The sequence below is a fragment of the Ictidomys tridecemlineatus genome, chromosome 9 (genome assembly GCF_052094955.1).
Source record: "Ictidomys tridecemlineatus isolate mIctTri1 chromosome 9, mIctTri1.hap1, whole genome shotgun sequence".
NCBI lineage: Eukaryota > Metazoa > Chordata > Mammalia > Rodentia > Sciuridae > Ictidomys > Ictidomys tridecemlineatus.
In genome coordinates this window covers 121,554,738-121,568,053 of record NC_135485.1, presented here as the reverse complement: position 1 = coordinate 121,568,053, position 13,316 = coordinate 121,554,738, and the positions used below count along the sequence as shown (strand labels likewise).

At 41.3% G+C, this 13,316-nt stretch overlaps 1 long non-coding RNA gene across 13 annotated transcripts in view; it reads left to right on the top strand.

Moving 5' to 3' along the window:
- The window catches only part of LOC144366916 (uncharacterized), a 175,791-nt gene that overhangs the window by 52,218 nt on the left and 110,257 nt on the right, over positions 1-13,316 (top strand). For all 13 annotated transcript variants that reach the window (XR_013426115.1, XR_013426118.1, XR_013426112.1 and 10 more), the window contains one exon: positions 436-468. This is a non-coding gene — a long non-coding RNA (uncharacterized LOC144366916). The remainder of the gene's footprint in view (positions 1-435; positions 469-13,316) is intronic.

The following is a 13,316-nucleotide window of genomic DNA, read 5'->3' as shown; positions in this document are numbered from 1 at the left end:
TCCTTTTGTACCGAGCGCTGAGGCCCACCTTGTTTGTTTGATGGGGAGGCACTAGATCCCCTGTGTGGCTTGTCTCCCAAGTGATACTGTTCTCATAGGCTAGAGTGTTTCCTATGGCAAGCTCTGAATATTCATGAGACTTACACACTTCCTTGGCAGACGCGCACGCACAGTTGGCTCTTCATGTCTGTGGCTTCTGCATCCTTGGATTCAAACAACTGTGGATAAAAAAGTATTTGAAAAAAAAAATTGAGTTTGTACTGAACATGTACAGACTTCTTTTCCTTGTCATTATTTCCTAAATAATATAGTATTGCAACTATTTTCATAGCACTTGCATTGTATTACGTATTATTAGTAAAGCAGAGATGATTTAAAGTATATTGGAGGCTGTATGTAAGTTATATGAAAATAATATATTCTTATTTCTTTCAGCATTTGAGATGTTAAAGTCAAGAGAAATCCAAGGTAAGTTCATCCATTTATTATTTTCTGGACACTCTACATAAAAGTATTCTTAATTTTTTTTTTTTAACATGAAGGGTTACCTTGTACACATCTTCAGACACAGTTTTCAGTCAGATTTGCTTCAGTAACTGAAGTTTCTAGAAGTGAATAACCTTAAAATTTCCCTGAGTCCCTGGACCCCATGGTAGGTCTTTATGTTCCTCCAGGAGTCCTGTTAGAGATGTCTGAAAAGGAAGGTCCTTTCTTGCTCTTGAATTTATACATAACACTTATTGAATGCTTTTTCTGTTTTTCTTAAAAAAAAAATAATCCATGCTCTTTGTAGAAAATGCAGGCAGTTCTGTAGAGCTCTTGGTCATGTCCAAGTTTTAGTGGGCTCCTTCTGAAATTTTTAATGAAGTTCCTGCATGTAAATCTCTGCCCCTCGTTTAAATCAGGAGACACTAAACTGACATTTAAAGTCGGGCCACTAGACTGTGGGTGCCAGGCAGCAACCAGGGGGCCCTGCTTGGGTTGAATTGTGCAGAGTAAGCAATTTAGGAGAAGGTCAAAAGTGCGGCTAAGAGCTAAGAGCCCCAAAAGTCAGAGAGGGCCCCAAAGGAGTGTGATCCTGCTGCCCCAGATCACTCTCCCCGTGAGCAACACCATCTCCAGAAATAACATGTGTGGCTTAAAGTAATAAACAGCACTCAGATCTGGAATTCCAGACAGCCACAAACAGATCAACCTAAATGTAAAGTGGCACTGCAAACAGTACATCTATAATTACATCTTATTTTATTAGTTGCAAAGGGTAATTGCATCCAGAAAATTCCCAATGCAAATGTATGCTACAGAGATAATGTATATGCTGCTCTGAGAAAGCAATGCAGTAGAGAAGTTTCAATAATGCTAAGTGATTTTCTAGCACTCATCACCAATTAAGCACCATCTGGGCTGTAGGAAAGCAGGGCAGGAGGAACTGCCAGAAGTCAGGATGTCGGAATCCTCTCTGGACTCTCAAATCTTTTAATCTCTCAACTCTCTGCCCCTTAAGTATCTTAAGGGAGGTGAATGGTTTTGGAAAACTAGGCAATCGGTTGCATTCTTGGGACTGCACGCTCAGGCAGCTGAGTTTGGTAGAACTGAGGTTAAAGTCAGCTGTGGGGCAGGCACTTTTGGCAATGTGACAATAACAATGTGCCCTTTCAAGACAATCTGCTCAACTCTGATGGGACATTGAATGCCAGACCATTCTCCATCTAAGCTATGTGAATTCAAAACTAAGGATTAATATAATTGTTCTAAGCACTGGCTGTAGGAGCTGAGATATTGGAGATAAAACTCTATGTCTGTGAATTTTAGAATTTCCTTTGTTAGGACTGAGTTGAAATGTCCTTATTTCTATGGTGGCTATCAAATGGAAAACAGAGGGGACAATAGAGATGCTCAGAAAATGTTAGTTATTGTCAGCGACACAATCACCAAAATAATCCTCTCTCTAGTAGAAAGATCACAAATTTCTTTCAAATATCTTTTTCATACGAAATGGAAGTTTTAGCTATCATTCTTTCTGTTACTTAATTTTGCCTTATGAGAGGTCTTTTTGAAGGATGAATCATCAATTATAAAAGCTGTCATAAATTTGAGGAATATTCTTAAAGCTAATGAGGCAGTAATTTGAGATATTTGAAATTATGCTTTTAAGTATATCTAATAACAGTTGCCTGATTACTACATGATGTGTGTGTCCATTGACTAATGAAATGTTTTCAGTTTCCAGCACTGTCATTTTGGAGAACTGCTACAGGGTGGGTGAGGCAAGGCCCTTGCTTTGGGAGAAAGGCAGGCACGGAATTGACATTTTTCCTTTTCATTGTTTGTTGGAGATGCTCACCGTTCTCTGGTCCTTACAGTAGTCTTACTATAGAGTTCTCTGGTCTTACTATGTTTAGTCAATTGACACTGAAAGGAAGAAGAAAGAGGGTTTGGGGTGTGGAGAGAAGAGAAAGGAAGGAGAGTGGAAGTGGGCATCAGAGGTCCCCCTTCACCAAAGTAGACTCTCCTTGACACTGGATGCATCTTCTTCTTTTTGTTCATTGGAAAGGGGCTTATTGAAGGGCTTAGAGATTCTCATGGGCCTAGGACTAATGCACCCAGACAATTCAGATGTTTCTAGATACCCAGATGGGATGTAGAGGTGAGTCTGTCTTGGGATTCTAGGAGCTTAGTGGAAAAGAAAAAATGCTTGGATGTTTTGTTGAGCAGCTAATCCCACCACCAAGAGCATTCAACCATTACAGAGCGTTGGAATTTTATCTTGGTGACCTGAAAGCCAGGAGGTACTGGAGTAACAGGAGATAGAAGTTGAGAGCTTCCTGGGGCCATCTTGTTTTTTTTTTTTTTTTTGTACCAGGGATTGGATCCAGGGGAACTTAACCACTGAGCCACATCCCCAAGCTTGCCCCACTCCATTTTTTTCATATTTTATTTAGAGACAGGGTCTTGCTAAATTGCTAAGGCTGGCTTTGGATGTGCGATCCTCCTGCTTCAGCCTTCCCAGCCGCTGGAATTATAGGCATGCACCACCATGCCTGGCTTCCTGGGGCCATCTTTGAACTCAGACTTTAGAGAGATGTCTATGTATTGGAATTCCTGAAGGGAAATTCTTTCTGATTAAATTATGCCTTCTCTGTATGTATGTATGTCTGTCATATGTATAGATACGTATGTCATGAATGGGTGTGCAAAATGACAGTGATGTGTGAATGGCCAGGTTGGAGGGCAGTCTGCCTCCAGGGTGAGATGGCCACATTTTCTTTTCCTGCCACTAAAGACTGATTCCCTCCCAAAGTCCATTCTTCTTGCCAACTCAGACATTGTCATGCCTGGAACCAATGCCCTCAAGCCTAATTCATGATTTTGCATGTCACCTCTTTACTAGTCCAGGAGGAACTGGTGATGGCTTAAGTCTAAGAAGAATGAGAGGTGACCGCAGCTTCCAGGTCTTGTTCCAGTCAGTCTATATTGATGCTCACAGACGACTCCCTAAAGGGCTTTGGGGCATGTATATTTCATTCTTGTCTTATTCTTCCTTTAGGATGTTCCTGTTGTCCTGAGTCTCAGGATTCCATTGCTAGAGCACTTTTCCTCTCTTCCAAGTGCAGAGTTTTTTTTTCTGAATCCTTCCATTATTGCGCAAATGGGTCTGTAAACCATTTTGGCATAGTTTCTTTAAAAAAAAAAATCCCAATAAATGCCAAAGGACATTATTAATCCAAACTCTTGTAAATGTCCAGTGAGAAAGGGAGAAAAGTACATTTTTCCCCCCTTCGTCTCATTTAATTAGTATTATGTAAGGTGGCCTGCAGGATAAAGCTAAAATTTTGGAACAAAAAGTTTTTGTAAGAAATTTGGGCGTTCCAACTCTTACCAAACTTAAAAATTTCCTTAATTCTTGGTTCATTAAATCCGTTTATTTATTTATTACTATTAGTACTTACTGTGTGCCAACCACTGCCCTCGGTGGACACTGTGTATAGAGATGAACAAAGCATTCTCTTTAATATTCAGTGGGAAGACAGATTCTTAAATGAGAGTTGGGATTTATGAAGTACGGGGAGGACAGTGGAGACAAGGATGTCACAAGAGCCTGACACAGAGGTGAACTCAACTCTGAAGAGCCCTGGGCTGACTCAGCAGAGAGAGAGGGAGGACTGGACCGGCACCCAAGGATGAAGAAGGCCGAGAAAGTACTGTAGAGTAGCAGGATGATACAGGAACAAGTCCCTTGGATTTGGCAAGAAAGTGCCATTAGTGACAAAAGCCAGAGAAATTTGAGTAGAATGCTGGGGGTAGAAGCTGGAGGGCGGCAGGTTGGGGAGTGACCAGGGAGTTAGAAAATAGAGGTAACCCAGAAAAGCAGCTTGGGGCGGACCTAGTCTGCAGAATGACTTTTTTTCTCATGAAACATGCTTCTTCCAGTCTGAAAACCTTTCAGCTAGGATACGAAGCAGAAATGATGAGCTCTAGGGTGAGTGAAGGATGGTGGGTAGGATTTGGCAGCCTGTGGAGTGTGCTCCCTTTGGGAGGCAGCTGCTATTTGACTCAGCTCTGTTGGTCACGGAAGAATGTAAGTCTTGTGTAGCTGGATCCAGAAAAGCCAGAATCCAGGAGTTTTATGTGAAATCCCCCAATTTTGAAATGTTGGCAAATAGTAAAAGAAAGTAAGCAAGTAAATAATCACAATAGTATATATATATAGGTCCGACAAGATATGTCTGCTGGCCTTGTCTGGTTTCTGTGCACCAATTTGCAACATTTGATTTAGAAAAATCTCTTTTGGGGATTAAGATTCTTTTTTTTCCAGCATTTTCACTTATCAACACTATCCTCCCTGTAAAACCATGGAGAAAAATGTTAATATGGAAAATAACATGGATAGTTGGAGAAAAGAAGCACAATTATGTATTTAATCCTTCTAAATCTGGCTATATACTCTGATCTCTCCAGAACTTTAATTTTAGTAAGTTGATTCCTTTATGTCTATGCCTATTAACTGAATTTTATTTGTTCATTTAATAATTCTCTGAAATGTTGGATTGCTCCAACAACTAGAAAGGACTTAATTACTTAGCTTATTACTAAAAATGAAATAGAAAATAATACTTTTTAAAAAAGGGTTGTGATACTATAGGACAAATCTGAAAAAAAATTATAGATACAAACAAGAAAGAATGCTTACATGTACTACATGAAACAGAGCACTTGTATAATTTATTCTGTGCTTAGCTTTGAGCATTTGTCATTTGTTTGGGCATGATAGTCATCAATGATACATGAAAACCAGAGAAGATACATGCAAATTTTGCATCAGGGAGGAAGCTAGTAAAGATGCTTCGATTCAGAAATCAGATAAATTATGCTACTAAGTGTGCTAGGAGGGAGGATCTCTAATTTTAGTGTGCCTCAGAATCACATGGAAGGCTTGTCAAAGCACAGGAGGTTGGGCCCTGACCACAGTGGATGTGGATGCTATGACTACCCTTTGTGAACCACTGTTCTAGAACGTCTCCAGGGTTTACTCTTTACATAACACATCTTAACCATTTTGCTTACATTTATATAAATTCATAAAGACTTCTGGTTTGCAAAACGCTGATGTATGCTTTTAGACTACTGGACTGGACATCTAGCGGTAGTTGTGTGAAAACAGGATCAGTTGGGCTAGACAGGAAAGGTCCTTTACACACACAGTCCAGGTGGCCAGTTCTCTTTGGCTGCTCTTGTTTCACCAGGGGTGGTCTGGTGATGTGTTCCCTTGACCAACACCTTGATTATTGAGCTATTGATAGCTATTGATGCTGTTTCAGTGGCTCCAAATCTACCCTCTATATGGTGCACTGTGATGCAGGAGCTAGAACTCTGCTTTCCCTGCTAGCTTCTGCCAACCATGGGCACCAGGAGTCTGCAGGAATGGAGTAGGAAGAGACTTGCTCCTTCCTCACTACTTGTTCTTGTCCGTATTGCCCCAGTGGCTATCATTCTTATTCCATGTCAACTTACACCATTTCCAATTTTACCCTCCACTTTCAGGATCAGACTCATAGGTTCCTTCAGGGATTCTTTTCCAGATAGTAGCGCTCTGCCTTGGAGATCTGAGTTCTAGTGTTACAGGCTCCTTTCTCCTGCTTCTGGAGACACCAGCACCAGCCATGTAGCACGTTTCCTTGGATTCTGGGTCCTCACTCTGTAGGCTCTCTAGCTCAGCTTTCCAATTTCTAATAATTCTAGTTGCTTCTTTTTATTCCCTTAGTCTGAGGGGTGGTTGCTGCCTCTTGCAGTAACAATTTCTGTGTTACCTCGGGTTCTTGTTTGCCTTTTCAATCAATATTAAGACAATTCCCTGGTGAAATTCTCTCTGAAGCAATGGGTGCTGTTTCTACTTTTTTGATTGCATCCTAAGAACATTACCAGCAATGTCCACTTCCTTCCAAGGAGTGAAGCTTTCTTTCCGTTGTGGGCTCAAGGGCTCATTATTTTACTTCTTTCTCCCAGGTGGCCCTTCTTCACAGAGCACATGGGGGTGGGAAGGAGGGCTCCTGCTCTGCATCCTGGATCCTCAGTGCCCTCCTGGCATCAGGTGCAGACTTGGTCTGACTCATTCTTTCCAGCTTCATGGTCATTTATGGTGATTTGCTTCCAGGGGCCCTGTTCTCTATCTTCCCTAAACCAGGTTTCACTGGAGGAGAGGAGGAGAAACTGTCACAGAGACCGGCATGTCAGGATGGGTCTGGACATCAGTTGTGGATAAGATTTCACTCTTGCCGGGCATGGTACGCACACCTGTGATCCCAGCAGCTTGGGAGGCAGAGGCAGGAGGATGGCGACTTCAAAGCCAGCCTCAGCAACTTAGTGAGGCCGTAAGCAATTTAGCAAGACCCTGTCTCTAAGTAAAATATAACAAAAGGGATAGAGATGTGGTTGAGAGCCCCTGGGTTCATTCCCTAGGACCAAAACCCAAACCAAAACAAACAAAACAAAACAAAACAAAAGCCAACCAAAAAAACCCCCAAAACATATATAAACTGTGTTCTTTCTCCAGCTAGAATCAAGATCAAGTGGGGTGTTTGTCAAAAATAAAGATCTTTGGGGACCATCCCAGACTTTGGCATTTTAAATGAAGTTACTTCATTCCTCTATCTCTCTCTTGGTGTTTTAGAGGTTTTCTCTTCTTTTAGTAAAATTATTTCAAATCCAATTCAAGAGGCACTTCCTCTGTGACATTGTGTTAAATCTTTGCCTTCAAAGAGTTCACAGTTTAGGAAGAAAAAGAGCAGCCACTGAAACAGCAGGGTGGTTTTAGTGTCATATTGTGTGGTGTCCCGCGAGGACAGGGAGGCTGGGCCCTGAAGATGACAGAGGAGGCAACTTCTCTCTTTAATTGATGTGACTCTAAATGAGACTTCTCTTGACTCACGGTGGTTATGTGGCTTCGAGTGAGAACTGCAGAATCAAGCCCCAAAGTACCCCATTATTCCACCCTCTGTCATGGGCCCTAAATTATTTTCTCTTAGTGCTTGTTTTTTTTTTTTTTTGCCAGACTCATTGCTGAGGGTGTGTGGGGGAGTAGCAGGGGGAATTATTGAAAATGAAGTAGTTTGAGGGAACTGACATTGAGTCTTGACCCCACATTTCACTGTTGATTTATAAGAGTTCCGGATATTTTCTGGTAGTCCCTATTTGTTTTTGTTTTAATTTTTAAAATTTTATTTATATATGACAGCAGAATGAATTATAATTCTTATTACACATATAGAACACAATTTTTCATATCTCTGGTTGTATGCACAGTATATTCACACCAATTCATGTCTTCATCCCTGTACTTTGGATAATAATGATCATCACATTCCACCATCATTAATAACTCCATGTCCCCTCCCTTCCCCTCAACCCCTTTGCCCTATCTAGAGTTTGTCTGTTCCTCCCATGCTCCCTCTCCCTATCCACTATGAATCAGCCTCCTTATATCAGAGAAAACATTTGGCATTTGTTTTTTTGGGGATTCTACAGAGCAATAGTAACAAAAACAGCATGGTATTGACACCGAAACAGACTGGTAGACCAATGGTACAGAATAGAGGACACAGAGACTACAATTATCTTCTATTAGACAAAGGTGCCAAAAACATGCATTGGGGGAAAGATAGCCTCTTCAACAAATGGTGCTGGGAAAACTGGAAATCCATATGTAACACAATGAAATTAAACCCGTATCTCTCACCATGCACAAAACTCAACTCAAAATGGATCAAGGATTTAGGAATACAACCAGAAACTCTGCGTCTAATAGAAGAATAAGTAGGCCCTCATCTCCATCATGTGGGATTAGGCCCCAACTTCCTTGCGGCACAAGAATTAAAATCAAGAATCAATAAATGGGATGGAATCAAACTAAAAAAGGTTTCTTCTCAGCCAAAGAAACAATCTGTGAGGTGAATAGAGAGCCTGTTTGGTTTTACTATACATATTTCCCATCTAATTTATCATGTGGTATCTTTATCAGTGGTATATTTAGAGCTTAGATTGAAGGTTGGTTTCATCTTAAAGATGCACCTACACAGGGGAGAGGAGAAATGTACTGAGAAGAGTCCAGGAGTCCTTTAGGATTGAGATGTGTCCATCTTTGGTGTAGGCATTAATTCAACATTGTCAGCTAAGAAAGGAGATTGGCAAACATGAAAATGGTTTTTTTAATTAAATACTTGCATCACACACACACACACACACACACACACACACGCACGCACTCTTCATATTATTTATTACTTGAGCCCCTAGTGCTATCTCCTCTCACTTATCTGAAATGGACTCTCAAGCCATTCGCTAACTTTCCAGGTCTTCCCACTCCACCAAGACCCTCAGACCCTCACTGCCCACTGGTAGCAGGGGACTTTGCCTCCCACTTCACTGAAGATTTTGGGGTCATCCAACAGTTGACAAATTTTCTTTGTTTCACCTCAACATTTCTGTGACTTCTTTGTTACTCTGGAGGCCCAAGTTCCCCTCCTCCTTTGGGAGACCTCCATCCATCTGTTGACCTCTTCCTTTTCTTTTCCTCCTGTGTTTTGACCATCTCTCTCTCTTTTGTGTGTCAATCCTCCTCCTCCTTTGGTTCCTTCTTTGCCTATAAACATATTCAGGTTACTCAGAAAGTGAGAACACCTCACTTTGGAACCACCCCTCTTCTGTCATATAACATGAACCGGCTTGCATAACGTGGTCTTCCACCTTCTTTGGTCTCTTTTCCTATTCTATAGAATTTGGGAGGCTAAAAATGACTTTGCCTGGAATATCTTTCAGCCAGGATCCCGGGTGTGGTGTACGTTCAGTCAGTAAGAGGTACCTGTATGAGATTTGGATAATGGAAATAAAATGAAGTATCATGAGAGCAGACTTTCAATTCTGCTTCTTCCATTACAGAGTCGTGGAGTAGGTCATTTTTCTGTAGTTGGCTGTAGCTGAGGCCTTGGTGTTTTGTGTCTGGATTTATGGCTGTTGAGAAGCAGAGATGGAAGACGCATTTTGCTGGAGTGGATGGTGGCAGAGGTGACATACTTTTGCATCCAATAGCTAGAGTTATAGCTTCCAATTTCCTCTGGAGACTTCCTGATTTTATAGCCTCTTGGTCGTGGCAGGGGCAGCAGCTTCCTTGGTGGCCTGGTTCTGTGTGATGGCTTTGGGAGTCATTCCTGGAAGCTTACCCTTGAGTCTCTCTTTTCAAACTTCCCATTTATTTGGCAAGCCATTTTATAACCTGGCATAAAAATTCCCTTTCTACTTAAATGGGTTAGAAAACGTGGGTCTAGTTTTCAGAGGGTTCTGTACAATAGGCCGGCATCACCTGAGTGTAGATGGTAATAGCCCTGACGCCCCACCCCCGGGAGTCCTGGTGGTAGTTGGTGGGTGGAAAGTTGAGCACTGTGCCTGCTTGCTCATTTGACTTGAAGAAACAGATGTCCTGGCTCATAGATAAAGACTAATGATTTGGCTGGATTCTCAAGGACTTGGAAGCAATACAATTAGCAACCAGTGACAGAGAAGTCTGAGGGAGACCAAGTGGACAGACCTTCCAAATGGGCACAGTGTGGAAATGACGTGTGTCCCACGGGAATGTCCACCAAACAGTAGCATCAGTAAGGATGCTCTAAACAATCAAGTGGACTAGATGATTGGTTCCATGCAGTTCAGTCTGTTTCTTTCCCCAGCCACCTTTGTCTTTGCCCATTCTGCTCATGCACAAAATGGACATCGCAGAAGGGCTAGAGGTGACACATGAACTTCCATCCACCAAAAGGAATGGGGCTACAGCATAGCTGATTCCCCAAACTGGCAACAGCAGAGGCCAACACTCCGCCTTCAATATTGCATCCCTCCCCAGGGTATCAGCCAGCCACTGTTGGCAGATTGATGACATTAGACCACTTCAGTTATAGAAGGGGCAATTCTCATTCTTGCTGGAATATACGCTTACTTTGGATTTGCCTTCCCTGCTTCTGCCAAAATCACCATCTGTGAGCTTTCAGAATGCCTATTCATCATCGTAGCATTCCATGCAGTATTACTTCTGACCAATGGACTCTCTTTATAGCCAATGAAGTGTGGCAATGGGTTCCTGCTCATGCAGTTCACTGGTCTTAGCAATTTCCCCAACACCCTGAAGCAGCTGGCCAGACAGAATGGTGGAATGGGCTTTTAAAGATTCAATTAAAGTGCCAGCTGCCTGGGAGTGCCAGCCTCCTCACGTGGCAGAGGCAATGTCCTTCGACTAAATCAGCAACTATTATATACAGTGTTTTCTGTCTCATATTCAGAATTCATGTATCCAGGAGAAAAAGGGGTGGAAATGGGAGTAGCTCCATTCACTATTAACCCTGGAATTTTATTAAATTTTTTTTAGTAGATGGATACAATATTTTAAATTTTTATTTATTTTTATGTGGTGTTGAGGATCAAATCCAGTGTCTCATATGTGCTAGGCAAGTGCTCTACCACTGAGATATAACCCAGCCCAACCGTGGAGTTTTAGTGGTGAAAGTTTTGCGTCCTATCCCAGTGACTTTGGGTTCTCTTAGTGTGGAAGACTTAGTTTCCATAGGGGGATGATATCTACCTGGGGACAAAGTGATAATTTCATTAAGCTGGAAATTGAAGTTGCTCTCTGGTCCCTTGAGCTCCTGAATGAATATGCAATATTTGGGGGCAGGCAGAAACCTGTACTGGTGGCTGGTGGGTGTGATTGATTCTGACTCATTGAGGGTTGCTACTAAACAATGGGGACAATGAGGAATGTATCCGAGCTGAAGTACTTGCTGATGGCAAAGGGAACATGGAATGGGAAATGGAAGAAGGAAGTCATAAGTATCAGACCACATGGTGAGTTGCAGTGAAAAGGATGGTAATATTACAAGTATTTCTTATTCATTTTGGTATGAATCCACACACACACACACACACACATCTTTTTTTCCCCTACTATCTAAACTTGTATTTTAGTTGTTGAGTTATAGGATACTGAAGGGAGAATGAGAATCAACATGAAAAACTATAAAGATCACCAAAAGATGGATAAAGGGATTTTGCTTCTTCTTGGGGAGAAGGTTAGTGTTTCAGCTTGGATGAGAGTTGCATACTGCTAGGTAGAAGCCTGACTTCATCATTGTTTTTCTTGGAAGTTAAGCATGGTTAAAAGAGGTATGTAGACCAGGGAGGATTTCAGGGCTTTGTCACGAGTTAACTAAGCTGGAGCTAAGTTCCCCCAAATGCCACCTTCCTCCATCTCCCATCAGATCTCCTCCTTCAGTTTCTCTGAATCTTAGGTCGGGTGTGTACACAGTTCATGGAGGATACCAACGCTTTCTGCCCATCTCTATTAAGGCTTGGAGTGGTGAGACACAGCTACAGACTCCAGTATGTCTTCACCTGCACCCATTCTTTGCCTGCCAGTGCTCAGAGTTACAGTCACTTCAGGCCTGCGGCAGACACACAGAGGCAATGGTCCTCCATTGCATTCCTTACCAGTTCTACAAGTATATAAGGCCAGTCCCATATCACTTCCCTTATTCCACATTGCACATAGTGACATTGATTCTCTGTCAAAGCTCTAACATAAATGAATCCTGTTTTTTTAAAAAAATATTCATTATAATTACACAAATAGTGGGATTCCTTGTGATGTCTTTATAGTGTTCACATAACATAATGTGGACAATTTCAGTGCCAGCACCTTCCCTTTCCTTCTCCACCTCCCTCCTCTGATCTCCATCCTCTACTATTTCTATTTTCATGAACTCCTTCTTCCCACCTTTTTCTCTCTATCTTCCACATATAACAGAAAACATCTGACCCTTAACATTGTGAGTCTGGCTTATTTCACTTAACATGATGTTCTATAGTTCCATCCATTTACCAGCAAATGACATAATTTGTTCTTCTTTATGGCTCAATAAAATCCCACTATTTATATATACCACACTTTATTTATCCTTTCATCTGTTGGTGGGCACATAGGGGCTGGTTTTATAACATAGTTATTGTGAATTGTGCTGCTATAAACATGGGTGTGCATATATCACTATAGTACACTGATAAGTTCTTTTAGGTAAATACTGAGGAGTATTTACTGGATAAGTACTGGATCAAATGGTGGTTCCCTCCCTAGTTCAAATGGTGGTTCCCTCCCTAGTATGGAAGCTCCATACTAATTTCCATAGTGATCGTGGTAATTTACAATCCCACCAACAATCTATAAGTGTGGCCCCCGATCCTTGCCAGCACTTATTATTTGTATTCTTGCTGATTGCTATTATAACTGGAGTAAGACCAAATCTCAGTATTGTTTTGATTTGCATTTCCCTGATTGCTAAGATTTTGAACATTTTTTTATATATTGGTTGCCATTTGTATTTCTTTTGGGAAATGTTTGTTTAGTTCATTTGCCTAGTTAGTGACAGGGTTATTATGATTTTTTGAGTTCTTTTTATAATTTGGGTATTAATCATCTGTTGGGAGAGTAGCTGGCAAGATTTTTTTCATTCTGGAGGCTCTCTCTTCTTGCTCATTTCCTTTGTAGTACAGAAGATTTTTAATTTAATGCCACACCATTTATTAATTCCTGGTATTATTTTCTGAGTTTTCGAAATCCTACTGATTTTACCTGTTGGGCTTATTTGTTGGAGTGTTGACCCTATGTTTTCTTCCAGTAGTTGCAAGGTTTCTGGTCTAATTCTGAGGTCTTTTGTACATTTGAGTTGATGTAAGCAAATACAACTTCCAAGGTAATAAATGCTCCATATTGCTAACTCATT